The 15,656-nt window shown below is 40.4% G+C and overlaps 1 protein-coding gene across 3 annotated transcripts in view; it reads left to right on the top strand.

The window, feature by feature from the left end:
- The first annotated feature begins 1,573 nt into the window (after positions 1–1,573).
- C9H18orf25 (chromosome 9 C18orf25 homolog) overlaps positions 1,574–15,656 on the top strand; it is a 69,377-nt gene continuing 55,294 nt past the window's right edge. Inside the window, exon 1 of one of the 3 annotated variants that reach the window (XM_036009092.1) lies at positions 1,574–1,776. The gene's annotated coding sequence lies outside the window, so the exon portion shown is untranslated. Of the gene's footprint in view, positions 1,777–2,090; positions 2,388–15,656 lie in introns of those variants that run through there. The other 2 variants (XM_028523894.2, XM_028523895.2) reach the window with 2 other exon arrangements.

Below are 15,656 nucleotides of genomic sequence, written 5' to 3'. Positions count from 1 at the left end.
GTTAACCTTTAACTTAACTGAGCCTGTCTGTTGTCTTTTTGCATCCACGATAACATACCTTTGGAATGTCAAACTTCCTTTTTCCTGACCCTTCAAAGCACAGGCGCTGCACCAGGGGGCAAATTCCCTCATTGTTATTGTTCTTATGTTAATTGTTGACTATTAACTATCCTGCACCCACCAGTGGAAAGGTGTCTACCATTTTACTTTTTACCCAACCCCAGAGGTTTCCCTGTTTAGCTTTCTCCCACCTCCCTTATCTATCTCTAAGGGATTTCCTGTACGCCCGTTGGGCCTCCCTCTTTTGATGGTAATGTATAAAATAAGGTGCTAAAGCGCCATTCTCCGGAGCATTTTCTCAGTACGTTGGGATTTTGCTTCCCTGCAATTGTCGTCAGTTTGGCTCAAATAAACTCACCAAAATTTTTCTACAGGTGTGAATGTTTCTTGAGTTAACAGTATTAAACAGGAGGAGCCACGATGGTACTTCAGGGCCCTACACCAGTATGTCTATAGCATTGGCAAAGTAAGTCTGTCAGGCTGTTTTAAAACGGAACGTATTGGTCCACATTCATTCATTCCAGAGTGACAGCTGTGATCTCAGCAGTTGTTTTCTTTTCTGTTTCCCCTGAAAGAGCCTCCGCTCCTGTCACCACCCCACAGATTCTCAAATTCCTTGAGGAGGAAGGCAGCAGAGAAATGAATGAATGAATGAATGAATGAAATAACCTAAGAGGAAATGTTTACCTGACACACAGTATGTTCTCAGTTCATTGCAAGGAGACCGCTGGTGCTAATGGTTGAGAAAGCAGGTTCTGGAGTTGGGCTGCCTGTGTGGGAGTCCAGTCTTGCCACTTACTGATGTGTGACCTTGGGCAGGTGCCTTTATCATTCTGTGCCTCGGTTCCCACCTTTGCCACCAAGGGCTAGTAATACAACCAAATTCATAGGGCTGTTGTGAGGCTTACATGAATGAATCTATTTAAATGCATGGTACAGTGCCTGGCATATAGTAGGCACACAATGAAAATTAGCTATTATTACAGGCTGATAGGCAGTCAGAATAAAGGAGTGAATTGGGGGCAGCTGAAGGTTCTGACTTAAAGGGGAGACTGATGTTAATGGGAGCGTGGGGCCAGAGCTGTGATTTTCAGAATCTCCTCCTGAAGATAGTCACACCAGGTCCTAGCATGGCTCCTGAAAATGTAAATACCTTTTACATTTTCTTCTCAAGCCCTTATTTATTTATTTCTCAAAGCTCTCTCTGCTTTTAAGGAGCGCAGCCTCCTGGCCAGGTCTTGAGTAGTGTGGTCTGTTCTGAGCACCTCTTTTACCGGCCAGGTGGCCTGTGCCCACTTCACCTTCCCACCGGGTCCCGCGTCCGGCAGGTTTCTCCCATCTCAGGCCTCGAGAAAAGACGCTCGAAAACTCATATTGTGCACCGGTGCGCCACCCTTCCCACGGAAAACTGCAAATCAGAGGAGTGACTGGGCTGCGGTGGAATTTGGGGCGTCTGCAACGCATTTAGGGGCGGGGCGGGGTCTCCCTCCGGGACCCTGTACCACCAGCAGGTGGCCATCTACCTGCGAGACCTGCCAGACCTCGCAGAAACTTGAACGGGACGTTGACGGCACTGCATGAAGAGTACAGCTGAATCTCCCCGAGCTGAGCGGTGTACATCCTCGTAAAAGAGGGGGGAGAAAGGTGGGGACTCCCTGTTGGAGTGACTCAAGCATTCAGATCCCACGAACTTCATTCAGGAAAGCTTCAAGAGGGGTGAGTACGGAGCAGCCTATGGAAAAAGGAGAGCCTCCTTTTCTTAGGGCATTGTCCTTGGCTTGCATTGACTAGCTTTCCGAACCTCTGAGAAAGATTTTTCTGGAACGGAGGTGCCTGATCGGATGGTGGGAGCGCGGGAAAGAATCCTGGGAAGGCGGTGCCTGCGCGCCCGGCTCTCTGCATTGGGAGGAGCTCGAATTCCCTCCCGCCAGATGGCGCTGTCTGGCTTCCCTTTGCCCTCCCGCTCCGGTCCCTGGAGGCTCCCGCCGCAGCGGCCGCTCTAGCCGGCTGGCGCGGGCTCTGTGGTTCCGGGCGGAAGTGAGGCGCCGAGCGGAACGGCCTCTGGTGACATTTTCTCCGGGCGGCGCGGACGAGTGAAGGGACTTGGTGGTGTATCCTGAGGAGGCGGCGAGATTTCTTGTGACCCTGGAGGGTTTCTGACCGCGCCTCTCTGCTAGCCAGCGGGGCGTGGTCTGAGCGGGAGAAGGCGGCGGTGGGCGTCGCGTTCCGAGTCACCGCGGCCGGCAGAGTCCCGGCCCGGCGGTCAGTGCGTGCCCCGACGGGGCGAGCGCAGCGGACGAGGAGTGCGGAGCCGCGGCAGAGAGCAGGTGAGGCGTGAATGGGCGTCGGGCCGCGGCCGGCTGCGTGTCGAGCCGCCGCACCTGGGCTGCGTCCCGGGGAGGGGTCGGGTTGAGTCGAGTCGTCGGGGTGCGGGCCGTGGGTGAGGGCTCTGCGGCGTCCGGGCGCCGGGGCGGTGAGGGTCCACCGGCGGGTGTCGGGTGTTCGCGCCTGTAGTTGCAGGGAGGCGCGGCCCGGGTCGGGGCTAACTAGACGATTTGGTCGCTGGCTCGCCCGCCGGCTGGTGACCCTCTCGTCCTCCCGGCTCGCCGGAGTTGGCGGGCCGAGCCCCCCGCCCTCCAGCGCTCCCCCAGACCGCCGGGGCCCGGGCGAGGCCGGTCCCTTTCCCCGGCGGCTGAGAGTAGTAGGCTGGAGGTGCCGCAGACCGCGGGCCGCGCGGCGCAGCGGCTTTACGGCCCTGGAGTTGCTTTCACGCAACTTTTCGGCGCCCCGGCGGGCGGGGGAAGCGGCGGCGGCGGCGGCTGCACCTCTGCCAACTCTGCGGGCTCTGCCGGCCGGGGTCTGGCGCCGACACCTGCCCCGACTCCCGAGAGCCCAGGCCGCCTCCCCAGCGCAGCGGGGGCCTAGGAGGAGGGAGGAAAGCTTTCTCAAGCGCGGTGCCTTCTGCCTCTGGGCGCTTTCTTTTGGTCGGCAGACGCTTCTGGTCCTCGGGAAGGATACGTCAGTCTCCAAAATTGATCTCCTCTGGCGAGTTTGTCAACTTTATTTAGACAGCCGGCGAGGATGTAAAGCGACGAGCCCCAAGTTAAAGATCATCGTCTTCTCTGACTCTTCCCAGAGACTTCTTCTCTTTTCCCCAGTGGCACTTTGAACTTTATTCCTTATAACACCGACCTCAGTGAATTAATTCTTGGAGCGGCTGCCCCCAACAGAACCAACAGCACGTCATTCATTCTGCCTTTTAAGTCGTCCTCTTGTTTGTAACAGAATAGATGCTCACAGATTGAAGGAGTGAACGTCTGTCAGTACTTGTTCTCCCAGATTGAGCCGCTTGAGCAGTGTATCCTTGGGTGCACGTTTGGTTTCTTGCTTGAGCTTTTGCTTTCTGAATCCTTCTACCCAGTAGGATGAAAATTCCACTGATGATAGGTGACAAAGTATCCTTTGCCATGGTAGACCTCTTGATTACAACTACACCTGGTGGTTTTGCTTAGGCTGTTACTGTGTAGTTTCGTTGGGCACCTGCTAACGGTTTGAATTACTTTTTCTTCTCCTGGGATACTTAAGGATGGAGGATATTAACTTTTCTGATGTAGTTTTATTGATCCTGGCAATGGGATTTTTTCCAGTAAGAGCACTGCCTTTTGGTTTAACAAGGATTTTTAGGGGTCTACAGTTGATAGTTACTACCCGATGTCCTGAGGAATGACAACGCTAACCGTTTTTCAGTAGGAAGTGTAATATTTTGGCAGAGTAACCTGGCCAATACAATGCCTAGTTGAGAGCTTTATACTCAGTAAATATAAAATATAAAATTATGAATTAAATATGAATTCAGGAAACCAGATGAAATTTAGATAATCTGTATGCTACTTTAAAAAGAGCCTTAGTGAAATTTTACGCAGTTCCATGAAATGAGAAATAAAAATATTTTCAGGCATTTCTAAATTAGATTATTTCAGATTACTTTTCAGTACCACTTTAATCTTAAAACTTCAGACTGCATCCTTTTCATAATGTTTGTGTTATAGATATAAACTTCAAAATAGGTGTATATAATATGAAAGGCAGGGAGAGACATCATGGTATTATACCTAAAGCATCAACTACATATAATTTCTTAGTGGAAAGAATTTTTTTCTGACTTTTTTTTTTTTTTTTTGAAAAATGGGAGGGGCTGGATTTGGGGGCTGGAAACTTTCCCATTGCTAATTAGCTTCATACTAAGTTCACAGTGTAGCTGTTACATTACTCAGTAATTCAGTTTACATTACTCTTAAATGCATTTATGAAAGTGTCATAATACTCTTTTTTGTAGTGTCTTCATGGTTTATCAGAGACCCATATATTAAAGGTAAATTAAGCTTTAAATTTAATTTAAGACAGTTCTTTTAGAACTGAGAGCTCCGTGTGTGTCCTGCAAAGGTTTCTATTTTCATAAGTGACATTGGTACCTTAAGTCTCCTTACTGTTTCACTGTTAATTTCTGGGAGCTTGTGTAGTCACTCATTATTTAAGAGGTTGTTTTGGTGGGACCTTCGATCTTATGATTTTGTTCTGATGTGTGCATGAATAGACTTGATATATGGGTAATTAGGATATTTTTGTTTTTTCCTCTTTAAAGTTTGGAAATAGTGCATGCTAGAGATCCAAACAAGCCTTACGTTTGTAACTTTGGTAAACCATTTTAGAACTTCCTAATGTTTCTGCATGTGACTAGGGACATCTTTACCAAATTGATGATACTTGAGAAAACCTGTAAAAGAGGAAAAATGGACTATGGTATGTTTTCTTTTAAACTACATTGATTTCAATATTCTCTATTATTTTAGGAAAGAGTTTGGGGCCACATAAAGTTTCTTGGGTAGCTGTAAATTATATAGTAAAAATGAAACAGACAAATTAATTGTGAAAAGCTATGAGACTAGAAAGGTGACAAAGCTATTGAGAAAACACAGACGACAAAACATTCAGTGGCACCTCTTTATTCTCACAACGCTAATTTATTGATTGTTTCCTGTGTGCCAGCACTCTGTTTGCTAGAGCTGGAGTGGTGGATAAGACTGACAGAGCCCTGATGCTACAGGAGCTTAAACCTGAGGTTTTAGCTGATTTCCAGGTGGGCATTCCAGGCTAGGGAGCAGCCTAAGCAAAGTCATGAGTATCAGTGATCTTGAATGGTTAAGTGTGGCTGGTTGTGAAAGTACAGTACCTTAGTCTGTTAATGAGATACTACTTCTCTTGCAGGGGGTGGGGGGAACGCAGGTGGAATATAAAAGCTCAGGTAGGCAGTCCTTGAACATTTATTTCAGTGAGTAGGAATTTATTTGGCTTTAATTTTTTATTTTGGGCTGATACTTTGATAGTTATTTTCTATTTCTTTTTTTAATGTATTTTTAGAGAGAGGGGGAGGGAGAGAGAGGGGGAGAGAAACATCAATGTGTGGTTGTCTCCTATGTGTCCCCCACTGGGACCCGCTTGCAACCCAGGCATGTGCCCCAGCTGGGAATCGAACCGGCAGCCCCTTGGTTTGCAGGGCAGTAGTCAGTCCACTGAAGCCTACCAGCCAGGGCTGATAGTTATTTTTTAGTTGTCAAATTTCAGTCAGATTTAAATTTGACTGTTGTCATGGAACTTTTTAAAATCCTTAGCCTTTATCTTTAATTGTACCTACTTTCCCTACTCTTTAAGGACTCATGATTGAACTTAAGGGAAATAAACAGTGTTTTCTGCTTCTGTGTGGGCAGCTTTTCTCAGTAGAAGTGGGATTGATGTTCAGTCAGTTTTCACACTCAGCCCACATGTCCTTGTAAAAGAAAGGAGCAGGGTGAAACTAAAAAGTGTCTTGCTTGTTTTATTTTCTTCTATGTTCCTGAACTGCTGGGGAGGATTGTTTGTTGTATATATTGTACGTATTTATCACAACATATTAATAGCAGCTGATAATAGTAAATGTAATTTTAAAATAATATAAAATTATTATACTGAGCCAGTATAACTCAGATTTGATGGTTGTCTTATTTAGGATTTGTAGTTTTCATTTACAGTGTTTAAATTTTGTTTCTGTTCTTTTTCATTTAAAATAGGGAACTCATTCCTCTTTCCTCTGATCTTGTCAATAGCCAATAGATGGTATAAATCCTGTTATTAATTTGATTTTATTTAATTTTAAAAGTATCTGGATGAGGATTTTCTAGGTAATATTAATAAAAAGTAGAACTCTTTCCGTAAAACTTAGTTTTATTTGTATGTGGGGGTTTTTATACCTGGTTAAATTAAAAAACCCATTTACTGTCCTGGCCAGGTGGCAAAGTTGGTTGGAGTGGTGTCCTGTACACCAAAAATTTTCAGGTTTGAGTGCCTGTGGGAGGCAGCCTATCAATGGTTCTCTCTCACATGGATGTTTCTCTCCACCCTCAGCTGCCCTGGCCCCCCAAAATCATTAAATCGTTACAACATATCCTTGGTGAGGATTTACAAAAAAACAAAACCATTTACTGAGCATTTTGGTGCCAGGTGGGGATGGTTACAAAGATAAATCATTTCTGTCCCAGGGAACTCAAATGTAGTGAATCAGATGAGTTTTAAGTTTCTTTCCTGCTCTAAAGTGTGGAGAAGAAAAGTAGGCTATAGGAGAAAAAACTACCGTATAACAGAACAACTATAGAATGGAGTTAGTCTTTTCCTTTATAAAATCATTTTAAATAAGGATTTGGAAGATAGTTCCTATATGGGTCTCTAAGCTTAAAAGAAAATGATTGGAATCTTGAATGTCCTTTTTGTACTGCCAGTTCATTTACAAAATACTTTTTACCCTGGAGTCAAAACCATGTATTACTAAATTAGATCTGATTGTTATTCAAAGAGGAAAAAATTGAATCTGTTAAAATTTACAGTATATACCAAAAAAACCCCAAACAAAACAAAATAATTTATACAGCCACTTTTATGAATCTGGATTAACTAGGATTGTGTTTAGGTAATCTAGAAATTAATGTTTTCACTAACGTGGTTAGCATTAGGGAAACAAGATACCAAAAAGATCAATGGAAGTTATTTTTTACTGAGTTGTCTGGTTTAAAAAAAAAGCAAAAAACTTTTATGATGTCCAAGTCAGCATTTTGTTAGGTGCCTTATAATTAGAGAAAGATATTGTTGGGGAGAGGGAACTTGGGTGTGGACTTAAACTGTAGGAAAACAGGACTGTTTTCCTTTCTGTTAAGGACAAAAGAACAAAAACCTCATGTGGTTAAGATTTTAAGCAGTGTCCTGTCTGCCTTAATTTTAACTCAGTATAGAAGTATAGTTTATTCTTAAATCAACATTTTATTATCAAGGGTTTCCCATTATTTTTCTCTGCTACGGTCCACCAAACAATTTGCTGTGACTCTGAGGTCATGTATAGTGGATAGGTTTTTGGCAACATTTATCTTGGGGACCTCAGGTCTCAGCATGTGGTAACAAATCTTTATGAGTATTGTCTTCTGAGAGAGATAGAAAATGGCCAGAGCGGAACCCTTGGAGGAAATCTAGAACCTGTGTTTTAAATTATTCTTGGTTTATAATGGTGGTGCTTTTGAGTACTTACTTAGAGGGTCTCTCATTAGCCATGGTTCATTCTTTGCATTTGGTAACTTCTTGCGTCTTACTTGGTGCTAGTTTATGCGCAGTCCTGGTACTGGGCCAGGTATAAGTCAGTAGTGGTGGTATCTGCCACATGAAGTGATTTGAGCAGCCATTATCACCCTTGGTCTATTTATAGAGCTTATATCAGTGGAGAAGAGGTTGGCTGGCAGGCAGGCTAAGCTGCTCTCTTCCCGTCGTTACAATGTCAGAATTTATACTTCAGTTCCTGGTAGGCCAGATCATTGAGTTGTATTAAGTTTTAGTGCTCCCTTTCTGTACACCAGCTTTTTAGCACTCAGTTTCTTAAGCAACTTCACTCTTGAAGGAAAAAAGAGAACCATATAACTATTATCACACTGAAAAATAATTAGCAATAATTTCTTAATGTATGATATTCAGTGTTCAGATTTCTCTATCTCATAAATGTGTTTTTACAATCATTGAGTTGAAGTCAAATGAGGTCTGTGCATTGTTTTATAGATTATAGGTTTTCCCTCCATTTCTTTTTCTTTCTTTCTTTTTTAAAGATTGATTTTATTTATATTTTAGAGAGGGGAAGGGAGGAAGGAAGAGAGGCAGAGAAACATCAATGTGTGGTTGCGTCTTGCACACCCCTCACCAAGGATCCTGCCTGCAACCAGGCATGTGCCCTGACAGGGAATTGAACTGGTGACTCCCTGGTCTGCAGACCAGCACTCAATCCACTGAGCACACCAGTCAGGGTCCCCCTCTATTTGTTATTCCTGGCAAATTATTTGTTGAAGAAATAGGAGTTTCCCAGTTTGAATTTGCCAGTTACATTCCTGTGTTGATGATATTAAACACATTCCTTTGTCCTCTGGGTTTCTTGCTAATTGGTATTAGGTTTGACCAGATTTGGTTTCTGTAGGTATAATCTCTCTTATTTTTTCTTTTTTCTTTGAGGGGTCAAGAATACTTTATAGATGATGAGTACACTTGTATCAGGAGGCACATAATGTTTGCTTCTATGTGATGTTAGCAGCTGTTTGTGCTTATTGCCTATCTCCATCAATTTATTAGTCATAGTTCCACACTGGGAATGCCTTTTATCATTCTTAGTTCTGAGTCTTTTATATTGTGTCTTGTTTATAGCCTATTCAGCCTCTTCCTTTTGAGAGCTAAGGGAAGGGAAGGGAAGAGTTGCTGTGGAGAAAACAGCCATCTTCTACAGGGTCCCGTAGAAGTAAGGCCTGCTTGAGTGTGGTTGGTAGGGTGTAATAATATGGTGTAATAGTTTATAGTTTTAATTTGAACATTTCACTTAATTTCATATGATGTGCTCGAGTGTGATACTGTTATGTTACAGAATTATCTGCGTATGACTTTTTAATAAAAGATTTTGTAATAAAAAGGTTATTTGTGCTGGAACCTGTATATTGTAATTCTGTAGTGTTTTTATTTCAGTCCTGATCTTTGGTTCCTGTACTGTTCACACTACAACTTCACAGTGGAAAAACTAACCTCAAATCCTGACCCATAACAGAAAGCTGTCCTTCGAAAGCAAAGTTTGTTTTGCAGTGTTGGTGCTTATTTAAGATAAGAGTACTGTTGTTATTTTAAGTTGTTAGTATTTATATATAAGAATTAGAAAAGAGGTTAATTTTTCTACTTCAAAAGATTTTGGAACATCATTGTTACAGATGTAGTGGAATCTCTTCCAATATCTAAATGACTGGGGAGAGGGGGCTTCATTTTGTTTTTTAGTGGTTTACTGCCCTCTACCTTTTTAGTTTTGTAGTGTCTGGTTTTTGTATCTTTATGCATAAATACACAATCATTTTATAATACAGTATTCTAAGTGTATCGAAACAACTTTACTAGGCTATTAACAATTGTGTTAGTTTTGTCTTATGTTTTTATGTGGAAAGAGAAAAGGAGAGTTACTCTATCAGAAATAACGTCGATTCTATGTAATGGAATGTATTTTTATATACAAGTCAGTAATACTAAGTTTTAAGCAAACAAGGTATTTCATTAGTGTCTTGGTGATTTTTAAAAATGGTTTTCATCAACTCAACAAATACTTATTACATACTATGTGTTAGGAACTGTGAGTGAACTGAAGATGTTTAACATAATCCCTGTTTTTAAGGAGATTTGTAATCTAATGGAGCTGGGGTGGGGGTGAGTGAAAATATTTACACAAATAATTTGGTTAGCTCTGTGCCTGTTGGTGGTTTCATGACTTTTGTTTTAAAAGTCTCATCCATATAAAAAGTGTTTTTTACACCAGTTTAAAAAAATGGTTCATTTGCTTTGATTTTTTAGTGTTAAGAGTACATCATTTTTGACTCACAGATTCAGTAATAAATATGCATAGTTGAATATTTAAACTCTAAGCCAGCTAAGGATTTTGAAGGTAAGCCTATTAAACAATTAAAAAAAAAGTGTGTATTCTAGACTGTTAGAGGTAATTTAAACTGCAATTCTTTTGCTTAGTAACTCCTCCCCTTTTTATATGGCATAGTTTTTACTTTTATTGATTAACCATTTGGTGTACCTTGGGCATAATTGAAAATAAGCACATGGAAAACTATGTACAGTTTTCTTTCAGTATAAAGATACAGAAATGGTGTGGTTTCTATAAAATGAATCAGAACAATGGATGTTTTGTTTTTAAGGAAAATTATCAAAGGAGTAGTCTTGTTTAACTTCTTAAGTGGAAAATATAACTATGCCTTAATTTATACAAAGGATATCTTCTTGTGTATTTGTGTGCAAAACCAAATTTTAATATCAGACTTCAAATACATTAGGAAAACTTATTTTAAAGGAGTCTGTATTAAAACTTTACCTCTTAAATGTATAAACTAATTTAATTTTTGTAAAGATCCAAATGTTCAGAACTTTCATTTTGATTATTGGAAGCTACTTGTGTAGCATGATCTAGTCTTAGGTTAACAAGCAGGTTGGAAATTCAGAAACAATTCTAAATATATCTGTCTAACTTTATCTAAATATATCTTGGCCATTGACCTACATATTCTTTTCTTAGAAATGAGGATTATACATTTCAGGTTAACTATGAACAATAATTAATAAAAATAATTAAAAAGTTCTGAAAACCAACCCTGGCTGGAGTAGCTCAGTGGATTGAGCGCGGGCTCCAACCAAAGTGTTGCAGGTTTGATTCCCAGTCAGGGCACATGCCTGGGTTGCAGGCCATGGCCCCCAGCAACCGCACATTGATGTTTCTCTCTCTCTCTCTCTTTCTCCCTCCCTTCCCTCTCTAAAAATAAATAAATAAAATCTTTAAAAAAAAAAGTTCTGAAAACCTAAATAGAATTGTTTAGATAGTTGCCAGGGTGGTTAGATCACTTCTGTGTCTTTTTAAAATACAACTTTAAAAAAATTATACAAATATGCAACAAAACATTCATCAATTAAAAGAAAATGTTCTGACTGGTATGGCTCAGTGGATTGAGTGCTGGCCTGTGAACTGAAAGGTTGCTGGTTTGATTCCTGGTCAGGGCACATGCCTGGTTTGTGGGCCAGGTCCCCAGTGGGGGGTGTTGGAGAGGTAGCCGAATGATGTGTCTATTGTACATTGATATTCCTCTCCCTCTCTTTCTCTCTCCCTCCCTCCCTCTCTCTCTAAAAATTAATAAATAAAACCTTAAAAAAATGACTAGTGATTGAAGCATTCTTTTAGTGTTGTATTTTGAACTTGCCTATATCTTTTTGCTTTTTAAACTATTCTTTGAAGCTTTTTGAAGACTTTAAGGCCTAGGAGAATTCGTGGTTTTGAGTATTTATGCCATGTCTAAAATTGACCAACAGCATCAGTAGTGTCCCTTGGAGGCACTAGTTTTCCAATGTTGAGAAGCAAAGGCCAAGGTAATGCAGCTTGTTCTTCCATTCCTATTCCATGAAGTCTACAAGTAGAGCTTTAATTGCAGTGTTTTTTCTGTGTGCTATGACCCTAACTCCTATGAAAATATTTATGCAGAAGATAACTGTAAAACATACACAGTAGCTTCACATACATTTTTTAAAAAGCAAAAATGAGATTTAATAGATTCATTTAACTGTGATAAGCCCAGTGTGCAACTGGCCTTTGGCCTAGTTGGAGCTAGGAACTCATTTGCTATCTGGGCACTACTTTCTATGTGTACTGCCTTTGTATTGCTTTTCTTTGGGGGATTTATTTTCCGCTAGGTTTTTCTCTCCTGAGGGCAAAGTTGGGCCCCAAGCAGCACCAAGCTAACTAGTTTCCTCAGCATTAAAATAATTTTATAATAAAACTTTTTTTAGAGCAGTTTTAGGTTTGCAGAAAATTGAGCAGAAAGTACAGAGTTTCTATATATCCCCTCCTGAGTTTTCCCCATTTATTAACACCTTGCATTAGTTTACATTTGTTATAATTGATAAGCTAGTATTGCTATATTATTGGAGAGCAAGTTTACATTAGGGCTTACTTTTTATGTTGGAAAACAGATACTATGTTGAATAATACAGAATAGCAGTTCTGTGGGTTTTGACAAATGTCTTATGCCTGTCCTTCGTTACAGTGTCTAATAAAACAGCTTCACTGCCTGACTTGGCACCATCCTTTCTCATGTCCCATATCTACTCTTTGATTTCTCAGATTCATCCATGTCTCTCTGTTGGAACTACCATTTAGTCCAGAGCTACCATACTTTTTTTGCCTTGCCTTCCAATTGTTTTACTGACATTTACTCTTACTTTTTTTTCGTCCAGTCTCCACTGTTGCAGCCAGAACTGTCTTTTTGAAGTGTAAGTCAGTTTAAATCTCTGTTTCCCTCCTTTGTTTAGTAGGCTCTTATTCCTCCTCAGGGAAGACTTTTTAGATCTCCTAGGCTATGTCCATTCCTCTTTTCTTTCTCCTTTCATGGTGCTAACATACTTTCTCTCTACCAGACTTGCCAGAGTAATACCTTTAATATTTATTTGTGTGATTATTTGACTGTTTAAACTTGTAAGTTCTGTTAGGAAGCTGGTGTATATTTCCCAGTGCCTGGCATAGTAGCTGACACTTCATACTCAGTAATTATGTGTTTAATGTGTGAATGAACCCCAGATGACTTTGATTAGAGGGAAGTACCTTACAAAGATTGAAAGATACTATTTCTTTTTAAAAAAGATTTTATTTATTGTTAGAAAGAGGGGAAGGGAAGGAGAAAGAGAGGGAAAGGAACATCAATGTGTGGTTGCCTCTCACGTGCCCCTCATTGGGGACCTGGCCCGAAACCCAGGCATGTGCCCTGACTGGGAATTGAACAGGCAACCCTTTGGTTTGCAGGCCCACACTCAGACTATTGAACTCTGCCAGCCAGGGCCTAAAAGACTTTGTTCTTGTTTTGCACTAGGTGCTTTAACGTGTTACTCATTTCATCCTTCAAGGACTGAAGTTTTACAAACAAGGAAACAGAGGCTTAGAGAACATCAATAATTTGTCAGGGACACAGAGCAGCATTTCAGGTTCCCTTCTTTTTTAGCCTTAGGACTGGTGTTTTTATGGACTTTTATTTATTTTCATTTTTAAAAGTTGTTGGATCACCATATTTCATGGCTATCACCATGAAAATACACCATATTGTATTAATGCTGAGAGTGACACCAGTTTCGTTTCTGCAGGCTTACTGTCTTTGTCAAAGTAGAACTCTCATCTAAATCTAATAATCTTTAAGTGATCTCAAATGAAACTGAAATCCCTTCTTGGATTTTGAGTTTAGTACCTGTGAACTTGTTTCTTTTAATTTTTCTCATGTCTCTCTCTTACAGAGTATAGCTTTGCGATTCTGTAGTAGCCCCTTTTACTCTTGTTTTTATTTATTGAAACCATTCTTAACCTTTATAAGCCCAGTTAAATTACTTGTCTCTTCATACGCATACTTTCTAGAGTCTAGAGTTCTTTATACCTTTTCTTAGTACTTAACCTAATTCTGTCCTGCTTGTATTCATCCAGTTAATTTGTGTGAGCTGCTTACTGTCTTTAACTACCCTGAAACACTTAATCAGTAGATTTTCAACAGATATTTGTTGTTTTGATTGTATTTGAGTGTGAGTACCATAACTTACTCATTTAAAAAATTATTGATTTAGAGAGAGAGGGAAATAAACATCAATTTGTTGTTCTACATTTATTGGTTGATTCTTGTATGTGCCCTGACTGGGGATTGAACCTGCAACCTTGACATATTGGGACAACACCCTAACTAACTGAGCTGCCGGGCCAAGACTTGATTTATGCATTTTTGTAATTCCAAATGTAACATGTTGCACGACACAGTAGGTATTTGATACCTGTTAGCTGAATTAAATATTTTTTGTCCTAGTCTGTCTTTTTAAAGTAGTTTTTTTATTTTAATGAGTTGAACCAGTAGTACAAGATCATATTTTAAAAAAGATTTTATGTATTTATCGTTAGAGAGAGGGGAAGTGAGGGAGAAAGAGGGAAAAAAAGCACCAGTTGTGAGAGAAACATCAATCAGTTGCCTCTTGTTTGCCCCCATCTGGGGTTCTGGCCTGCAACCCAGGCATATCCCCTGACTGGGAATAGAACCAGCGACCTCTTGGTTAGCAGGCTGGTGCTTGGTCCACTGAGCCACACCAGCGAGGGCCAGGTTTTTATTTTTAAACAAAAAAGGTTCTGGTTGCAATTGTAGTGATCAGGAGTGGATGTGGGGAGACCACTAATGTGGTTGTAATATTCCAAGCAGTAGTAGGTCATGGTAGCTTGGACTAGGCAATATAGAAATGTAAAGACTTGAAGGATATTTGGGTGGCCAAATTGATAGGGCTTGGTCATGGAGTGGAATTTGGGGGTATGTTTTTGGGTTTGGTAATGATACCAGATTAATTACACAGTAATTGCTTGGCAGGGCATGGGCAGATTTTTTAAAAATTTTTTTAGCATCATAAACTTGCAATGTCTTTGAGATAATCTAAATAGACTGTCAAGTAGACAATTGATCTTTGAAAGAGCCTTTTGGGCTAAAGGTATGAATTTGGGAGCAGAGATGTAGATGATAGCAGCTAGATATAAAACAAGAGGAAGGAGGCCCTAAGAGTAGGCCATGAAGAACTAAATTTAAAGAGATGAGAAGAATGAGTCAACAAAATAGATATAAGTAGGTAGGTAGAGTTGGAGAGGAAGGAGGCAAATCCTAAATAGTGCGATGGTATAGAAGTCCATGCAAGGGTATTTTCAAGAAGGGGAAATGGTAAACAGTATGAGATATGCCGAGAGGTAAGGAGTCAGGACTAAAAGTGTCTTGGATTTGGTGTTACAAGGTAATGGCATATATAGCCTTTTCAAAACTTTAGATGGAATAATGGGAACAGAAACTAGGTTGCATTGGGTTGAGCAGTGGAGGATATGGAATTAGAAATGCTGACAGTTCTTGAAGTTTGGCGATTGAAGTGAAAATAGAGCAAGAAAGATGTGTTTTTTGTTTTTTTTTTTAAAGGTAAGACTTGGGCATACTTTTTAAACATTTCATTCTCTTGATAGTGTCTTGCAGAGCAGAAGTTTTTAATTTTAATAAAGTCTATGTATCAGTTTTTTCTTTCATGGATTGTGCTTTTGGTGTTGTATATAAAAACTCACTGCCAAACCTAAGTTCAGCTAAATTTTCTGCTTTCAACTAGAAGTTTTATAGATTTTCATTTTATGTTTACTTCTGTGATCCAGTTTGAGTTATTTTTGTTAAAGATATACCGCCTGTGTCTAGATGAATTTTTTCAGATGGATGTCCAATTGTTCCAGCACCATTTATTGAGAAGACTTTTTCTCCATTGAATTGCATTTGCTTTTTTTTGTCAGAGGTCAGTTGGCTATATGGGTCTCTTTCTGGGCTCTCTATATTGAGTTCTTTGGCTCATATTATACTGTCTTGATTACTGTAGCTTTACAGTAAGCCTTGAAGTTGGGTAGTATCAGTCCTCCAACCTCAAGTATTGTGTTG

The sequence above is a fragment of the Phyllostomus discolor genome, chromosome 9, assembly GCF_004126475.2.
Source record: "Phyllostomus discolor isolate MPI-MPIP mPhyDis1 chromosome 9, mPhyDis1.pri.v3, whole genome shotgun sequence".
NCBI lineage: Eukaryota > Metazoa > Chordata > Mammalia > Chiroptera > Phyllostomidae > Phyllostomus > Phyllostomus discolor.
The sequence above is the reverse complement of the archived record's forward strand: the minus strand, read 5'-3'. Positions and strand labels throughout refer to the sequence as shown.